This window comes from Cyprinus carpio, chromosome A5 (assembly GCF_018340385.1).
Source record: "Cyprinus carpio isolate SPL01 chromosome A5, ASM1834038v1, whole genome shotgun sequence".
In the NCBI taxonomy this organism is placed as follows: Eukaryota; Metazoa; Chordata; class Actinopteri; order Cypriniformes; family Cyprinidae; genus Cyprinus; species Cyprinus carpio.
In genome coordinates this window covers 13195227-13215173 of record NC_056576.1, presented here as the reverse complement: position 1 = coordinate 13215173, position 19947 = coordinate 13195227, and the positions used below count along the sequence as shown (strand labels likewise).

At 37.0% G+C, this 19947-nt stretch overlaps 1 long non-coding RNA gene across 1 annotated transcript in view; it reads left to right on the top strand.

The window, feature by feature from the left end:
- Positions 1–4673: 4673 nt before the first annotated feature.
- The window catches only part of LOC122143017, a 36018-nt gene continuing 20744 nt past the window's right edge, over positions 4674–19947 (top strand). The window contains exon 1 of the long non-coding RNA XR_006158922.1: positions 4674–4769. This is a non-coding gene — a long non-coding RNA (uncharacterized LOC122143017). The remainder of the gene's footprint in view (positions 4770–19947) is intronic.

The window sequence follows — 19947 nt, the reverse complement described above, 5'->3', positions numbered from 1 at the left end:
CGAAGATAGGTATGGTCATTCGGTCAAAATGTAGCCTATTGCTTGTAGCGCAACCTTGTTGTTTGATAAGATTTGTTTCTATGCTTTCGATTGCCAGTGACCAACCCGGAAGAGACATCTATATTTTAAATCACATTTTGTTCGGAAATAAGTGGATTAATTGCCAAGTAAAACTGGAGATCTGTCAGCTGCATTGCATAGATCAGTGGTTCCCAACCACGTTCCTGGAGTCCCCCCAACACTGCAGGTTTTTCATGTCTCCTTGATCAAATTATCAAGTAGCCCTGAACATCTTGATTAGCTGGTTCAGGTGTGTTTGATTGGGGTTGGAGCTGAAAACTTAATCACTTTAACTCACAAATATAAAAAATGAAAACAACAGCTCCAAGACCTGAAAAGGGTGTGTCAGACAAAGGAGAGATGCAAAATGTGCAGTTTTGGTGGATCATCACTTAAAATGACGTGATTTGAAAATATTTTCTAATTAGCGATGCCACTACCCAATACTCATCTATGCAAACTGCAAAAGATAAACACACACGTTTATCTTTTCCTTTGTGCTTTTCAGATTGATTAATTAAGCTCATTTGCGACACACTGGTGTCAGTTTGTGATGTTCAGTTGTTGACTGGGCCACACAACTACTAAGCCATGATAGATTCTACAGCTTCTGCTGATTGAAAATAGGTACATAAAAAACAATATGCTTGTGTTGTCATATGTGATGTTAGAATAAAAATGCGCTTACTCCTTTAAGAACAGCTTCAACTTGATGATGTCATCAGTGTTAGACCAGGCACAGTTCTTTACTGTAGTTGAATCCTAAGCCATCTGCTACATTTCTTGTCTTCTGGGAGTCATCGTTGGTATGTAGATTTATGTTAAGGTATGATTTAACAATATTTGATTGTATTTTGTGTTTAGTGCAAGATTTAATTAGAATCTTCATACTGGTATATGTATTGTACATTTACCATGTGTAAACTACCATGTACACATATATTGTCTATATTGCAAGTAATTTTTGTTAATTTTTGATATAATTTGAGTGATTAGTATACAGTTGAGACATCGGTTTATTTCACATAAATGTATGCACTGTAATTTCATATGTGCCCATTGTATACTGGCAATGCGTGTTGAATTCCTTCTTTTTATATTTAAAAAGTGACGAGTGACTTGGTCTAATCAGTCAACATCCTCTAAACGATCAAAGACCTCAAGTGTCAGCCCTGCCATTGCTTTAGCTCTTGCCGAAGCTGAAGAAGCCAAAGCTAAAACTTAAATATGCAGAGAAGGAAATGTAGATAAAGGTACAGAGAGGACATGTTTAGAAGCACAATTAGCAGAGCTGGATGTTTAATGGGAATCTGCGGTGGCCAAAGCCGAAGCTTGATCAACAGCATTAAGCAGCGACAAAACATCAAGCCATAAATCAGACAGTCAACGCAGAACTGATTCTGATGCCACTACTCAAAGAACTAAATAGTATGTACAAGATCAAGCTAGACTGCAAGCTAACAACCAGCTCTGTCCATCCGCCATCTTAGAAGATTTGTGGCCACCACCCCCACTGACCAAAATGTTTCAAGAGAGTATGCCACAACCGTCGCCATATGAGATTGAAGCTCGCAATATGAGCAAAGGCTTTAGAAATTATGAAGTCTCAATGAATGTTGTTGACCCTGAAACGCATAACCCAAAATAGCAATCTGAGTAGGCTATCAGATATGCCCCTTTACCAGATGGATATGAATCAAAGCAGTTGCAGAGAGTAAAGCTTTCTCCCTCTGTCAGGAACAGCAGGATCCTTACTTCGCATGTGTAAGACCACCTGACTATCTCAGCCAATTACCAAAGCACGCTTATTGGCACTCCAACTCCAATGCTCACAGCTATCCGAGGGTCAAGACATGTGCTCCAACTTCATGTTCCACTTGGAAACAGCACTCCATGGGCAAACAGTGACACGAATCAAGATGTATCTAACCTCATCAGATTCATGGCGAGGCGTGAAATTTCCACAGGGGTATTACAATTCGATGACTGCCCAGAGAATTACAGAGCATTGAAGGCATCATTATTCACTGCTACTAAGGATATCATTACATTTATGCATTTGGCAGACACTTCTATCCAAAGCGACTTACAGTGCATTCAGGCTATAAATTTTTTTTTTTTACCATGTGTGTTCCCTGGGAATCGCTGCTAACACAATGCTCTACCACTGAGCCACAGGAACACTCAGTCTCACAGCTAAGGAAGAGATGGACCTTTTGGTCAAGTGGTTAGGAGCAGATTCCAGAGAGCAAGCAAAATGCATCAGAGTGGTGCATGTGGAGAACCCTGACAGAGGTCATTTGATAATTTGGGAGTGGTTAGATGATTGCTTTGGTTAACCTGAAGTCATCGAAAGCTCATTACTTGGAAGGCTAGAGACTTTCCCAAAGATTTTGAATAAAGAGTGGAAGAAACTCAGAGAATTAGGAGATCTACTCATGGAGCTTCTAGTAGCAAAATCTGAGGGAGTGCTCCCTTTCCTCCCTTTCCTGCACTTACAAATCATGTTGTAGAACAAGCCAGAATGTGCAATGATCCTAGCTTTGCCTTTCCTCTTGGATGACCTCCCTTTTCTATACTTGTTATTTAAACAACCAACACAGAGCTTTGCCTTTCCTCCCTTTTTCTACTTGTACCATGAATTTAGTTGTAGCCAGGTACAAGCCAGAATGTGCAAATGGGTTTTAGGTACCTAAAGCTTGGCCTTTCATTCATTCTTCAAACGTGAACATTCTCTGGGGCAGGTTACCATGAAGAGATCCAAACCGAAATTTAGCAATGGCTTCAAGCAAGGTACATCTTGACAGTTTCCAGTTTCTTTACCCAATCCTGGGTTTTCAGGTACCATGAAAGATGCTGTCTGGCTTTAGAGATAGTGGCATTCATTTTACATTTAGTAACGTAGACTCCACAGCTAACCTTAGCTCTGGGGCAGGTTTTTAAATGTTATAAACATGGTGCAATATAAATAAGTTTTAGATCAGTCAAAACATGACTAACATTTGACTTATAAATATTATCAACTCATAAACTAACTTTACAACTTTTACTTGCAAAGTGACACATCTCTGACGCACCTGGAACCAGCCCATGTCACTTCCAGGAAGGCCCATTTCTTTCTACTCCAAAATAAAGGATGCCTCACAGCTGCAAAGATCATCGGTGCCCCTCTCCCCTCCATCCTGGACATTTTCCTTACACGATGCTCCAGCAAAGCGAACAGTATCGTGAAGGACCCCACCTGTCCCTCCTACAGTCTACTCCAGATCCTACCATGAGGAAGACGGTACCGTAGCATCAGAGCCCGCTCCACCAGCTTTTTTCCCCCAGGCTGTGAGAGCCCTGAACTCCAACCACCCCACCCTCCTCTGAAACCCCACACAAACCCCATACCTCCTGAAACATGGACCATCTGACCTCCTCCACACCACCCAACCTTGCCACATCACAAAAAAAAAAAAACTGTCTGAAACATTCTTTTTTGTGCAATTCTCCTCTATGCGCGCTAGACACTTTTTTGCACACACTGGTGTGTGTGTACATAATCCCACAAAGACTCAAATATGCGTTTACATGCTCGTCCACTACAAATCATCTTGCACTGTTCCCCAGCCAGTATAGATTTTAAAAAGTATAGATTTTATTATTTATTTTTATTTGAAAGTATAGTTTTTCCATAAACATAGCACATACCAAACCTACCGATACCGTGACCCTAAAACCGTGATACAAACCGAACCGTGAAAAAATTGAACTGTTTCACCCCTAGAAGATGGCCAATCTACCCATGGACATGGTCAACACTGAGCCGCCCTTTACGTAAGTGGCAAGGTTTCTTGTGGAACAAGGAAGTTCTTGGATCTTTAACCCTCCTCATGCCTCCCACATGGGTGGGGTGTGGAAATGGATTATCGGAATAACTCAAAAGATTTTGGACTCGATGCTTCAGTTGGGGCTGTCCAGAATCACGCATGAGGTTCTCACAATGTTCATGGCAGAGGTGACAGCTATAATAAATTCCAAACCATTGGTGCCAGTTTCTATGGACCCTGAGGATCCCTTCATACTCACTCATTTGACCTTTCTCACTCACAAGTATGGTCCTTGTCCTATTCCACCTGGCGAGTTTGACCGTGTTGACCTCTATAGGAAACAGTGGAAATGGGTCCAAAATCTGGCATCTACTTTCTGGGACCGGTGGTAGAAGCAATATCTCTCCACATTGCAACCTAGAAAGAAGTGGCAATCAAAGAGGCAAGATGTCACAGAGGGCAATATAGCTCTCATGAGAGACAGTCAGTCCAAACTTAACCGGAGGCATCTAGGGCACATCACTAGAGTCTTCCCAAGCAAAGATGAAAGAGTTCGAAAGGTGCAGATCAAGATTGTGGACAAGGAAGGCTCAAAATTGTTCATCAGACCTATAGTGGAAAAAGTGATGCTCGTTCCCTCAGACTAATTCAGAGACTGATTCATTTCTTCTTTTATTATTAATGGTAGGTTTGGTATCTTGTGATACCAGACGGGGAGTGTGTTGTCACATGTGATGTTAGAATAAAAATGCGCTTGCTCCTTTAAAAACAGCTGAAACTTGATGATGTCATCAATGTTAGACCAATCACAGTCTACTGCATGGTAGATGGCTGTTCTTTACTGTGGTTGAATCCCAAGCCATCTGCTACATTTCTTTCTTCCGGGAGTCACCGTTGGTAGGTAGATTTATGTTAAGATATGATTTAACAATATTTGATTGTATTTTGTGTTTAGTGCAAGATTTAATTAGAATCTTCATACTGGTATATTTATTGTAGATTTACCGTGTGTAAACTACCATGTACTCATTTTGTTTATATTGCAAGTAATTTTTGTTAATCTTTTGATATAATATGAGTGATCAGTATACAGTTGAGACATCGGTTTATTTCACATCAATGGATGCACTGTAATTTCATATGTGCACATTGTATACTGGCAATGCGTGCTGAATTCCTTCTTTTTATATTTAAATTCATACGTTTACGTCTCATGTTCTCTATTCAGTTTTACCCTACTCCCAGTCATCCATTAAACAAAATAAATTTTATCTGGTTTAGCGTGGTGATTGGCAGAGGAATTATCTGTCTGTCAACATATGTAAGGCGCATTGGGGTGGCAGAACAATGCTTAATAAAATAGCCACAAATATACACAAATACAACATGCATCAGCCAAAACACGTCAAATACATAAACTTTTAGTTAAATGCATACACAAATATGACTGCATAACACCTGCTCACTAAATAGCCATATAGTTTACAGTAGTTTAAAAATATTTAGATACAAGGGATTGTGAAAATAATAAATAATCATTTACTTGCCTTCATGTCGTTCCACTGGTTTGACTTTATTTCTTAAATGAAAATGAATGGTGACTGAGACTGTCATTCTGTCTGATAACTTGTTTTGTGTTCCATAAAGACATTATTACAGCTTTGAGTGACATGAGGGTGAGTTAATGATGAAATGATTATTTTTATTTCTGTATGTACCTTTCCTTTACCATTTTCACTTGTTTTAGCGCTACATCTGTGAAAGAATCATAGCAGCATGATGTAAACAATAAAGTGATATCTTTGTTTATCATGAAACCATCAAGTTTAAATTGAGGTTGTTTTCTAAAGCTTTTAGCCGTAAGATGCTGATATTTTTGCTCTGTTTGGTCCAGATCTGTCATTTTAACTGCACAGCTGCCATGTCTGTTTGGCAGCTTACTCTGATTGACAACTTGTAGTCTTGAACCCCTGCTGTGGATTTCTGTTATGAGTGTGTGTGTTAGGAGTATGCTCTGTATTTGTGGCTGGAGGTCATACCCTGTACATGTGTGTGAATACATTCAAGATGTTTTCATGTGTATAGGGTCAGAGTGAATTTTATTTTTTACAGCATGATGATTTACTTCTTCTGTACACAACTGGATTATGATAGTCCACTCAAAAATTAAAATTGTCATCATTTATCCACCTTCATGTCATTCCAAACCTGAAATATGTTCTTTCTTCTCTAGGGTGAAAAAGAAGACTTTGAAAAAAAAAAAGTGTTTTCTTTTTCTCCATACAGTGAAAGTCAGTGGCAACTCCAGTGTTCTTCAGCCTTTGCTATAGCTCTAATATGTCATCTAACATATCTTAACAAAACAAAAACACAAAAAAAAAAAAAAAAAAAAAAAAAAAATAGACACACACACACAAAAAAAAAAAAAATAAAAAAAAAAAAAAAACCTGATGTTTGGCATGGATTGTACTTTTGTAGTGCTTTCTGTCATTTTTTTTACAAATTGTCAGATAAAATCATACAGGTTTGTGATGACATGAGGGTGAGTAAATGAGGGTGAGTTTTAATTTTTTTTTTAACTGTTCCCACTCATGTTCTTCAGTTGTTTCATTAATGAGGTTAAACACATTTCTCCATCTAGTGTGCACTTGTGAAACTGTTACCTAGTAAATTCTGAAGTATTTTTGCTAGAAAAAAAGTTAAATGTCTTGTAGATAAGAACAGACGTTAGCTGAAAGCACCACTGCCCACACTGCAAGTGAGAATCAGTCGTCTGTTTGAATATCTCTTGTTGTCTGTAAAAACTTTCCTATGGAAAACATGTGTGAACCCCGTTGAGGCGTTAAACATGGTCTTGATGAATTTTATTATAAAGTCTTTTCTTATAATGAGTGTGACAGGTAATTGGGAACAAGCATAGTCATTTTGTGCAGGAATGTTTATGTCATAATTGAAGGCAGTGGGAGGCTTAATTTATCCGCTAGATGGCGGATGAAATGTCAGCAATTTGCATAAAAGATAATCAAAGTTTTGTCAAATTGTTTTTGTACAGCAGTTAAACAGTTTTCAGTTTTTAGCGTTTATGTCATGTTATGTAATATCATTATTTCTGAAGTACAGTGGAACATATGCTGTTAATTACTGCCGAGAATATTTTTGACTGTGTACAAATGGACAAAATGTACTGTATCACATTTTTAATGCAAGTTTATAGGGCAAGCCACTGACATAAAACATAAAATACCCACAGTATATGTACTTGCTAACATGACTTGTAAGTGACCAAATCACTTACTAACTTTGTCTGTGCAAAGTTATACCCAGTTTTTCAAGTCATCACCATGTAAAGGCTGTGCAACTTTTGCATAATACATTAGAAAAGGGACTTGTTTACAGAAAAATCCACCCACAGGAATTACATCTGTAATGCATAACAGAAATTCACCCACCTAGAACGGTGATGACACCACTAAAATGATTTGGGCAATATTACAGCACAAATAGCACACATTTTAGTACAGATTAATTAGTATAAGAGCTTTAACAAAAAATAAAAAATAAAATAAAAATATGTGCTGCGCTTTTCTGCTTTTAAACTTTCCAGAATTCCTTTCCCCATAGACTTCCATTGTACTGTAAGTGCATTCATGTAAACATGAGTTTTTGCTTGTTTCTACAAACTGAGGGAGAAAGCCATTTTTTTTTTTTTTACTAATCTCATTTTTGGGGACCTAAAATAATACACTGTCATGGAGAAAACAACCCAGTTTTTCAATTCAAAAATATTGTCGGTGGTAATTGCCAGCATGTCACAGATATTTGAACCTGGAGCATTCCTTGAAACAATGTGACAAACTGCATTTAAAAAATATATAACACAAATAAAATCATATATATAGTTCTTTGCACATCCCTCTAGCCTATAAACTCAACATTCTCAGCTTTCATTTCAGCATATTACTGCCTGTGTACAGATTTACTTTAAAAGCAGCTGAAATCACTGACATCAAGATGCGCAGACAGTCTCATATCTGCCTTTCCGACCTTCCTTAGCTAGCTAGCAAGATAGCATTGACGGAATCAATACGCCTGAGGTCATATACCTTTTTTTATTAGTATTTTTACACCAACATCTTGAATTCAAAATAGCCATTCGCCGGGGGCTCCTCATTCGCCTCTCCTGTGAGCCAATTTTTTTGGTCTGGTTGACTGGTTAAGTTTGACACATGGCAGAATGCAAGTGAAATGCTTTCAATGAGAGCTTGGTAGGCGGCAACCAAGGTGTGCTCACAGGATCAGAACAGCAACAAGCTGACCTTGAGAAACATATTGTGAATGTGAAATCTGTGAATGTGTTTCAAAGTGAGGGAAAACTGAATTTCTCAAACATAACAACAAACAAACTCTTGGAAAAACAGCAGCTACCTGGCAGCAGCTACTATTGTGGCAGCGCTCTGGTGCCCATAATTGATGGTGCATTCCTGTCTGAAGGGAAGGAGGAAGAGGTTGTCCGTGATCATGGAGGTGGAAGAGAGGTGAGGCTCTTTGAAGTGATGTCACACTGAGGGTGTGGAGCAGAAGTCGGTGTCGGTTGAGAGTTGCTGTGTGGCCTGTGTCTACTTAGCTAGTGTCTAGGGAGAGAGGGACTTGAGAGGTTTCCACACAAAACTGGGGCACCAGCATCTTTTTTGCTGATGAACTCAAATCTGTGTCAGATGTGTTTTTTTCTCCCACGTCACCTGCTGCCCACGTGCCTGTGTTTTGCCCTGTCTGAGGCTGAATCCATGCAGTGTTAAAAGCACAGTGATGCTGATTGGTGCACACAAGGCTTGTCTTCACACAGGCTAAAATCAATTATTCATGCTTGCAGCAACAAGTCGCTCCTCTGATAATGCAATTAAAAATTAAATGGAGTATTTTGATAAGCAAAACAAGGATTTTTCTGAAGTTTTGTATAAACTGTAAAAAAAAAAAAATCTTTGGTTTGATCTAAATGTGTGTATGAGTTAGCTCAGGATCACTCCCACGAGGCACCATAATGCATTCTAGCAGGACTAAGAACCTCCCTCTATATACATATGTGGACATATTTAGACATGCTGTGACTCACTCCAGTGCTCTTAGACATTGGCTCTCATTCTCTCTCTTTCATATGCGCACACTTATATACACATAATTGGCTTCCTTACATTGGGTCGGTAATGCAGATTGAGTTTGTTGAGCTATTGATGCATGAATCACACACACACGCACACACACACAGCACATTCACCATCATAGCGGACGTGCTGGACCGTGAATGATTCTAATCATTAAAAATTTTATCCTGAGAGTCTCAGATCATCCCATTACACACGCATGGGAGAAAATGCACACACAGACACACACCTGTTTCTTTAATGAGCAGGAATATGCATTGCATATCTTTCAGAGGTCAATCAGCTAAAGCTGAATGAGTCTATTCTATTCTATTCTATTCTATTCTATTCTATTCTATTCTATTCTATTCCTCCTTATCTGTCAAAGCTATGCTCAGACAGATTGATATCTGTATTTACTAACAGGTGTGAATCAGATTATCCTATACATACAGCAGCAGACAGATATATATATGAACAGGTAAACAGTGTCATTCCCCTTTTTGAATCTGTGATAGCCCCGAATGGACCTTTTTCACATTTCTGGGTTTCTCAGCAGCGGAAGTCATCATAATTGGGTAAACTTGAAGAGCAGTGAATGGGAGAGCACCACAAATATAATTTTGCATTCCCATTTGCTCAAATAGCAAAAGAAAAATTCCACAATAGTGTTTTCATGACTTTCAATAAATGGAAAAAAATAATTGAGAGAGACTGATAACGGCAGTCAGAAGAGAGAATGATGTCAAATTTACCATCCCTCCCATAGACACTACATTAGAAACACCCTCGCATTAGCGTTAACTGTTTTTATTTTTTATTTTTTGTAATTTGATGCAAAGGTGATATAATACAAAATGTACATACATTTAAAAAAAAAAATACAAATATGAAAAACTTTAGATGATTACGATGCTGATGACCGTTAAATGCGTCATCACAATCTTGTGAAAAGGGTCCACTATTGTGACAACAGGTAACAATGTTTAAATAGCAGTACTTTGTATATTGTGTTTTTAAGCATTTCATGTTTTTTTTTGGGATGCCTCAACATTTCAATTCTGGCTGATAACTGATAAGCTGATAATTATTTTATCCTTTAAGTGAATTTAGGCACATTATAATGGAATTCTGAAGGAAAAACTGTGCTAGAAATTAGTACTTTTATTAGGCAAAGATGCATTGAATTGATTTAAAGTGACTGTCAGGTCATTTAAAATGTAACAAAAGATTTCTGTATTAAATAAATGCTGTTAATTTAAGCAGCACAACTGTTTTAAACATTGAGCGCCATTGATTTTTTTGAGAACACTGAGTTCATGAGCTCCAAATCAGCATATTAAAATAATTTCTGTAGCATCTTGTGGCATTTAAGACTGGAGTAATGGCTAAAAATTCAGCCTTGCCATCACAGGAATCAGGGGAGGATTAAGGTGGTAAGGGGCCCCTAGGCTGCTCTTTGTGTGAAACCTCCCTTAATCATTATGCAATACTTGAGAAATGTATTTAATGCAATACATGGTTCATAAGCACACTCCACATTGAGAAACACCAATTCTTCAGTACTGTGGTGTGTGCACATTGGTTGCTCTATGGCAGGGGTTTTCAAACATTTTTTGTCAGCCGAACCCCTTTGACCTAAATTATTTACTTGAAGTACCCCCTGTTTGCCCGTTTAAAAAAAAAAATTTTTTCAGAACCCCTTTGACCTAAATTCTTACCCCACTCTTGAAGTACCCCCCTGTTTAAAAAAAAAAATTTTTTTCATAATTAAAAAAAAAAATATTTTTATGTTTGCTCTGTAAAAAAAATTTTTTTTTTTTTTATTTGGCCTACTCTAGGGTTACACTCAACAAATTATGTAGGCATTCCGTGTACCAACTCACAAAACCACACCCAACAAATTATGTAGGCATTCCGTGTACCAACTCACAAACCCCCAGCAATACACTCATGAACCACCAGGGGTTTGCGAACCCCACTCTTAGAAACCCTACTCTAGGGGGTTCCAGGGGTATGCACCTCTGTAAGAACATTTTGTTCATTTTAAATATAAATGCATAAATCTGGTGCATATTGAGAGCAGAATCAAGTGACTAGATCAATTAAGAAATATGTGCTCTTGTAAAAAAAAAATTGTTCTCTTGTAGTAGTTTATTTATTTGGTTGCATAGATGTATATGTGATAGGGCTCAGTTTTCACTATATAAATTCTTATAAAAGCTACAAATGCTATTCTATCAAGAACAGTGAATGATTTTCTCCTCGTCTTTTGTTGTTTATTTTATCTCGTCTTTTGTTTTGTTTAACGCAAATCAAAAAACTAAAAAATCATTAACCTTATACCTTCAAAATTATCATTAACGCCGACACTTAACTCAAGAGACGAGACATGACATTGGGTTCACGAGAACAAGACGAGGTGAGATTTTAACACATTTCTTTTTTTAAATTCTCAATGACCAAATACTTGACTGGAAAAATAGTCTGTAGGTGCATTTTTAATTGTTTTAACTAATCATCTGGTAATAAATGCCATTTCAGTTCTACTTTCAGAGTATGATTTATCATATGTAGTAAAAGACAACAACACTCAAACAAACTCAACTGACTGACTTCTCTTCTGTATCATTCTAGTCTCCTCAGACCTTAGAACTATACATGAATTATGAGCTTCTAGAATCTGTATCATTCTAGTCTCCTCAGACCTTAGAACTATACATGAATTATGAGCTTCTAGAACGTTTGACCTCCTAACTGAACACCTTTTCACAAATTGAACAGAAATAAAAACAGTAGAAATAACAAAAAAAATAAAAAAAAAAAAAAAAAAACAACAACAGTTCTTTCAAAGCAGGCTACTCTCTCTCTATTCAAAGTGCAAATTTTCCAAACATGATACAGAGCTATAGACAACTACACAACCTATTATAGCCTGGTGAACATGATTTCATCCTTGTTGATCCTGGAACAACATTCCTATCAACCAATCAGAATTGGGGTATAACTTTTCAGGAAATATCTGTTTTAGGGTTACGCTCAGGGTTAGGTGCTTCTATACCCTTGTTAATCAGCTATCATTTCACAATGATTTTAGGAATAAATTATGGGTAGGGTTAGGTTTAGGGGTAGGGATTGGGGTTAGTCTATATTTTTGGGCAGTTATGTTGATCCAGGATTACTTGGCAAAATCATGGCGACCATTATACCCTACATACTAATAACAGCCTAGATTTGTTATGTAGCCTAATTTGTGCGCATCAGAGAGTCGGTTTCAAAATGCAGGGTATTAAAATCGATTTTGAATGTGCTTGTGCATTTTACTTTCAGTTTTGATTTAACGATTGCGCAAACTCTCGGCGGTGCTGAGCATGCATTCTACAATAAAAAACATTAATTTTGTCAGATGCTCTGCAAGGAATCCTCCTTTAATGTCTCTTATGGGCCAATGAGGGCCTTTTTTGTTCTGGCCAATCCGAGGCCCCTGCACATGTGGGGCCCCTAGGCTGCAGCCTAGGCAGGCCTGGACATTAATCCACGCCTGACAGCAATAAATTACATTTTAATATATATTCAAATAGAAAACAGTTATTTTAAATCGTAATATGTCACAATATGTTTTTACTTTATTTTTGATTCAGCCTTGGTGAACATTTGATGAAGAATTTAGTAGTACATAAATTTAAAACCATCTCTAATATATATTAGGTATGGTTTATGGATATTTTACATATAAAATATTATAATATATAATATTCCTGGTTCATGCTGTTTTTTTCAGATATATTGATAGTCCTAGTATTTGTAATTTACAGCACAGAATAACCTGTGAAACATCATGTCATACACGTCATAAATGTTCATATCATTAAAATCATTCATAGTCCTGAAATTTTAAGAGATTCGCTGTAGAATGCAGAATCTCTTTCGTGGCAAAGTGTGAATTCCATATTTAGCACTCCAAATAGGACTGACAACAGCAGGCTGCTACTATCTGTATGGATGCATGTTGTCTACAGATGTTTAATATATGTATACAGCAGTTTTTCTTATCTGAGTCTTACGAACAGCAGCGCACAGCTCTATACTAACATTCAATTTCAGAACCAGTGCTAGGTCAGAGGTCACAGACAGAGCGTTGTCACATCAGATTCATATGCAGACAGACAACAATATTGTGATTGTGATGATAACCGGCAATGGATATCCTTGAACAAGTGTGTTTGTATAAATGAACTCCCAGTCTTCTAGTTTAGGTTGCAAAAGATACTATACATATTTAATATTTGCAATAAATATTGCATAGCTACAGCATTACTAGGACTACATGCTCACAATAGGCTGTGTGTGTGTACCCATCCTCCCCATGGGGTATAACATATGATACTCCCTGACTTAAAATTCAGGGCACACGCACACATTGTGGCTTCTAATAAATGTTTTTGGGGAGTTAAATGTATTTAGAAATAAATGGCTGACTACTCGCTCTCTTTCCTCCTTTTCTTTCATGTATATTTGAGGAGCACTAATGCATTTGTAGTGTCTTTCTGCTGCTGCTCATCACTTCTGAATTACAGCAAATGACAGACTATCTTTTTCTCAGAAATACATGTGCAAGTGTGTGCCATTTTCCAGCGAACAATACAAACCAAGAATTAAATGATTTTTACATTGAGAGCTCTTCCAATCTTCAAGTCTAAACAAACAATTTACTCACACACACAGAAATGTATAAAGGAAGTCTTTCTAGCCCCATCTCTCTTTCAAACATGCACTCTCTCCTTCTTTTCCGTCATGTGTATTTAAGACCGGCACTCTGTATATGGAACAATCTGGGGAGTTCATATGGGTTATTCTGTGGATAAACTGAATTAGTTACGTACCAGAGTGGCTCCAGTGGAACGTTCCCTGATTAGTCTTTTGGTTGGTTTGCTTTGAGTGAGATTCTCCTCATGTCTTTCTCCTGACAGCTGGAATCCTAACAGGGAATAACCACATCCCTAATCCTGTGCGAAGTGAGACCACAGAGCTGTTTATGCTACACAGAACATCTTCAGCTATCGTGCTTGAAGTAACCATCAAATCAAAATTGGCAAACCTTTTTTTTTTGTTCTGTTGCAGTTTTTAAGTGATTTATCCTTGCATATCTTATTTTTAATTTATGTATGTTTTATTTTTTTTTTATCAAAAACATCAACTCCGCCTCACCCTTGCAATGACAACTCTGATGATGTGTGCATCGGTGCAGGGGGGGAAAGTAATTCCTCCTCACAACCTGTCAATCACGTGAGATCGCAAACAACAACAATCCAATGATCCAATCAATACTCAGTGGACAAAGTCAACTCCTGTCCTACATATTTTTCCTGTTCGAGAAGTAGGTTCACTTGGATGCACGTCACATTAGGGAAGAAAAGACAGTCACGTTTCCGGTTTCATGCCGACTAACCCTCATGTTGTGTTCCAGTCATTTTGATCCGGGGAGGATTTTCTTTTTCCAGAAAATGCTAGTTAATTTCTATGGCATTGGACTAAAACTGACTGAGTTTGCTCACATAGCATGTAATAATTTACCCAATATATTTTTTTTTTTTGTTTTTTTTTTAGGATCCCCCCCAACTTGTTACTCCCGGTCAAAAATGACTGGCATACTAAAAAAAATTAAATTCTCTCATTATGCTATGTTGTTACCAAATATAGGATTCTGTCTTTTTATGAACTTATTTCTTTATTTTTCAAAAACTGAGGTGCATAAGCTCAAGTTACAGAGTTCAGAATGTGCTGTGTAGCGGTTGTTCCTCTGCGTTGTGTTTTAGGGATGTTAAATAAAAGGATTGTCCACACAAAGCTGGTTTTTAACTGATGAGGATTTACTTGTAGTGCCTGTGTAGTAAAACAAGCAAAAAGACAGGCACTGTTATCTGCAACAGCTCTTAATTATGCCTCTCCTCTCTGATGGCATTGAAGCAAAGAGAAACATAACACACTTTACAACACACATAATATATAGAATATATATAATAATAGTATGAGTAATAATAAAATAATAAACTAAGTCATATAATATAATAATACATTCACAAACATGTCCTTCTTATATACCAAATAATTCAAAACAGATTATAGTGTTTCTTGCATACTATTTGACATACCTGTGTAGTAAAACAAGCAAAAGACAGGCACTGTTATCTGCAACAGCTCTTAATTTGCCTGTTTAACCACAAAATACATGTTAAGTACCCCAGGCAATTAACCACAGATCACACAATGAATGCAATATACAATATATATAAAATATATCTCCTAAGTGTACAAAATACAAAATATATTAAAGACTAAAACATATATTTAATATTGTTTACAAAAATATAATTATACATATACATCTTTTTAATTAAACATCTCGATCTATTATTTATCAATTTCTATTCATTTATATATATATATATATAAATATTCCTTAATTGCGATGTTAGCCGCATAGCCGCTAACATATGCTTCACACACGCAACGCACACACTTTGCCGCCATCCACGCAATGCACTATTCACCAGTAAAAGCACTCAAATGAATACATTTACCAAGTTAATAACACAAACTAATGGTCAAATATAACATTACCCAGAATACTTTCTCGTATTGGCCACACAGACATGACATGAACACTTATAACACATTTTAACATTTAATGAACGGAGCTCATGAAAATCGTACCTCTCCTCTCTGATGGCATTGAAGCAAAAGAGGACGAACTTCCGATTGCGCTGCGTTTTGAACGCCTTACCTACGTATGACATCAGCCGACGTACATACTATATTCAATAAAAGCACGCAACATTTTCAAAATAAAATGCCCCAAAACAATTAATAATAAAAAACAAATTATATATGTATATATATAAAATGAATTATAATCTGGTGTAACAACATATCCCTGCTACACTGCATAACAGGAATGATCCTCTTAACCCTTGGCGGACAATAAAGTAATGTGACAAGTAGGATGTGGCTGATATTGCTTCCAGTTAATTTGTTACAGAGGAAATGGAAAGTAAACACATTGGCTTCATTCACTAAGAGTGCATATGCAAGTATTTGTGTATAAAACCTGTTCGTAAGTGCTGCTGCCACACAGTTGTCATGATGAAGTTTTAAAGTAAGAACTTTTGCCAAAAAGTACTATTACTTTTATTTATAACTTTACTTTTAAAAAATACTTTATCATTATTTCAGAGTACAAATTATGTGCTTTGTCTTGGATATGTGATGCATATAATGAGCAGCCTGTACTGAATTCCAATACACAATTTTGTATAGTCCAACTGATATAAAAGATATTTATTGTGTTTAAGTAGCTTTAGGGTGAACGCATGAGAGAGAAAGAGGTAAGGCTGTGTGGAGATGGTTTAGGTGTGTTTTATGCAAATTCTCTTTGATGGCATGCTCTTCCTCATTTAGAATAACCCAGATTCATCAACATGCAATGAGGGTAACTTGTTGAAATTTTGCATTAGCCTTTTTTTGTGCACATAAATACCCAAATTAAATGCAGCTATTAGTAAATGAGGCTTGTTGCATTGTGGTATATAGCAGTCCATGCAGTATGCTCTCTTGTATGCGTCACATTTTGGCAACAGTAGTATGCCATTCAATTAATTAAAACTTTTGAAATATCTGAAAAAATGCTTATTGTGGACAACATACATGCTGCTTTGATCCTAGCATTTTGTGTTTGTTTCTTCATTACAAATTATTACAAATAAAGTGGTGTGAAAAATTGTTGGCCCCCTTCCTGATTTCTTATTTTTTGCATGTTTTTTGCATGAAATTTAAATATTAGTAAAAGATGACACAAGTGAACACAACATGCAGTTTTTAAATGAAGGTTTTTATTATTAAGGGAAAACAAAATGTGTTAAAAAGTGTGAAAAAGTGTTTGCCCCCTAAACCTAATAACTGGTTGGGCTACCCTTAGCAGCAACAACTGCAATCAAGCGTTTACAATAACTTGCACTGAGTCTGTTACAGTGCTGTGGAGGAATTTTGGTCCACTCATACTGTATATGCAGAATTGTTGTAATTCAGCCACAATGGAGGGTTTTCGAGCATGAACTGCAATTTTAAGGTCATGCCACAGCATCGCAATAGGATTTAGGTCAGGACTTTGACTAGGCCACTCCAAAGTCTTCATTTTGTTTTTCTTCAGCCATTCAGAGGTGGACTTGCTGGTGTGTTTTGGATCATTGTCCTGCTGCAGAACCCAAGTTCGCTTCAGCTTGAGGTCACAAACAGATGGCCGGACATTCTCTTTCAGGATTTGGGGTGGTAAACAGCAGAATTCATGGTTCCATTTATCACAGCAAGTTTTCCAGGTCCTGAAGCAGCAAAACATCCCCAGACCATCACTCTAACACCACCATATTTTACTGTTGGTATGACGTTCTTTTTCTGAAATGGGGTGTTACTTTTACGCCAGACGTAATGGGACACACACCTTCCAAGTTAAACTTTTTCTCTTCAGTCTACAGAGTATTTTCCCAAAAGTCCTGGATCATCAAGATGTTTTCTGGCAAAACTGAGATGAGCCTTTATGTTTTTTTTGCTCGGAACTCTGCCATGCAGACCATTTTTGCCCAGTCTCTTTCTTATGATGGAGTCATGAACATTGACCTTAACTGAGGCAAGTGAGGCCTACAGTTCTTTGGATGTTGTTGTGGGGTCTCATTTGTAAGTCGCTTTGGATAAAAGCATCTGCTAAATGATTAAATGTAAATGTCTTTTGTGACCTCTTGTATAAGTCGTCGCTGTGCTCTTGGGGTAATTTTGGTCGGTCGGCCACTCCTGGGAAGGTTCTCCACTGTTCCATGTTTTTGCCATTTGTGAATAACGACTCTCACCATGTTTCGCTGGAGTCCCAAAGCTTTAGAAATGGCTTTATAACCTTTTCCAGACTGATAGATCTCAATTACTTTCTTTCTCATTTGTTTCTGAATTATTTTTGAATCTCTGCATGATGTCTAGCTTTTGAGGATCTTTTGGTCTACTTCACTTTGTCAGGCAGGTCCTACTTAAGAGATTTCTTGATTGCAAACAGGTGTGGCAGTAATCAGTCCTGGGTGTGTCTAGAGAAATTGAACTCAGGTGTGATAAACCACAATTTTAACAGGGGGGCAAACACTTCTTCACACAGGGCCATGTTTTGGATTTTATTTTCCCTTAATAATAAAAACCTCCATTTAAAAGCTGTATGTTGTGTTTACTTGTGTTATCTTTGACTAATATTTAAACTTGTTTGATGATCTGAAACATTAAAGTGTGACAAACATGCAAAAAAAAAAAAAAAAAAAAAAAAAAAAAAATCAGGATGGGGGCCAACACTTTTTCACACCACTGTAGCTTTTAACCTTTTTTTTTCTAAAAAGGTCTTAAGTCTTAATTTGTCTTTATTTACTTGAGATGCAAATTGAACATATGAAGTCTTCTTTACTGAGAAACTGAACGACACTGAGTTTCTGCCTAAAGCAAGAACAAACATCTGTCAATGGGGTATGAAAACTTGTTCTCACTTTGAATTAAGTTGTTTTTCATGAGCCCATTTTCAGACATAATCAATATCTCATAAAACAAGACTTCTTGTTTATGTTTAGCTTCTCAAATTAATTCTTTTTAGACATTTGCTTTGGAAAACAAGACAAACATACTGAGAAAAAACATCACTTTTTTATTGTGATCAGAAGGTACAGTAAAAGTTATTTCCATTTTCTAGTAATTATGGGCTTTTGAATCATTGCTAATGCAAGACATTTACATTTAGAGACCTTATTGAAGTTGGGTTCCATTCAGATTATTCCTTAAATTTTCTATACTTGTTCTTAAAAAGGTCTTTAAAAGTCTTAAAAGCCTTGTTCTATATAAGATACACTTCATGAGAATCAAAATTGCCTAAGATTTATAAGAGAATCTAAGTTTCAGTTTCTTCAATATAACTGTCTTTTGTTCTATTGACAGAGTTTTTTTTTTTTTAGGCACAAAACTCATTTAGTGGACTTCATGCATTATATTTTTCATCATGTTTGATGACAAGACAAAATCGCTGGTTTAAAATAGGATTTTTGCCATCTGTCTGTAATGCACAGAACAGCGTCTCATTATTACATGGACCTAGCTGTTTTCCTGATGTGTTTTCTGTCTTTAGCTTGCGTCAGCTCTATTTAGTGGAAGGGATGCTTCCTCCAACATGCTGAGATGTCTATGTCAGTGCTGTGGGCCACACTTTTTACTGTTACCCAGTGAATGCTGCCCCAGATCTCTGCAGTAATTACTTTGCAGTAGGTACTTCAGCTCACAATAAGCAAGTGAAAACTTAACAAGACGCAATCTTACAATACAGGCATGGGAGAGATAACGAGATGGGAAAAACCTGTCCAGATGCAGCATTAGATGTGAAACAGCCAAACAAAGAAGGTTTCCAGAATTTTTAGCTGTTTTTTCCTCTCATGTTTGGGGATTTTGCTCCAGGTTTTGGCAAACAGATACAGTAGACTGTGAAAGAGCGGGAGATTGTTATGATAAATAGTTGATGAATTCTGAAAATATTCATATGGGTGAAAAAGTGAGAGGGAAGAGATGGGGAAATGTTCTTTCTTGTTAGCTGTTAAGGGCAGACTTCCTTGGCTCTGTTTCACTGAGCTTCAATTGGCAAAAGCCAAGAAGAGAGGGAGAGAAGGAGAGTTAAAGAGAAAATTGAAAAAGCCAGAGAGAAACAATGAAAATGCTCACACTTACTTTCATTAAGCTGTGCAGATGAACTCTACATCAGTTAAATATTCTAATGTTTTCAGTTTAAAATCTAACATCCATTTGAGCTGACGAGAGGCCCGTCTTGTCGTATTTCATCTGGTGATGGGCTTTTAGTGTAGTTCACAGTTTCTCTTTTT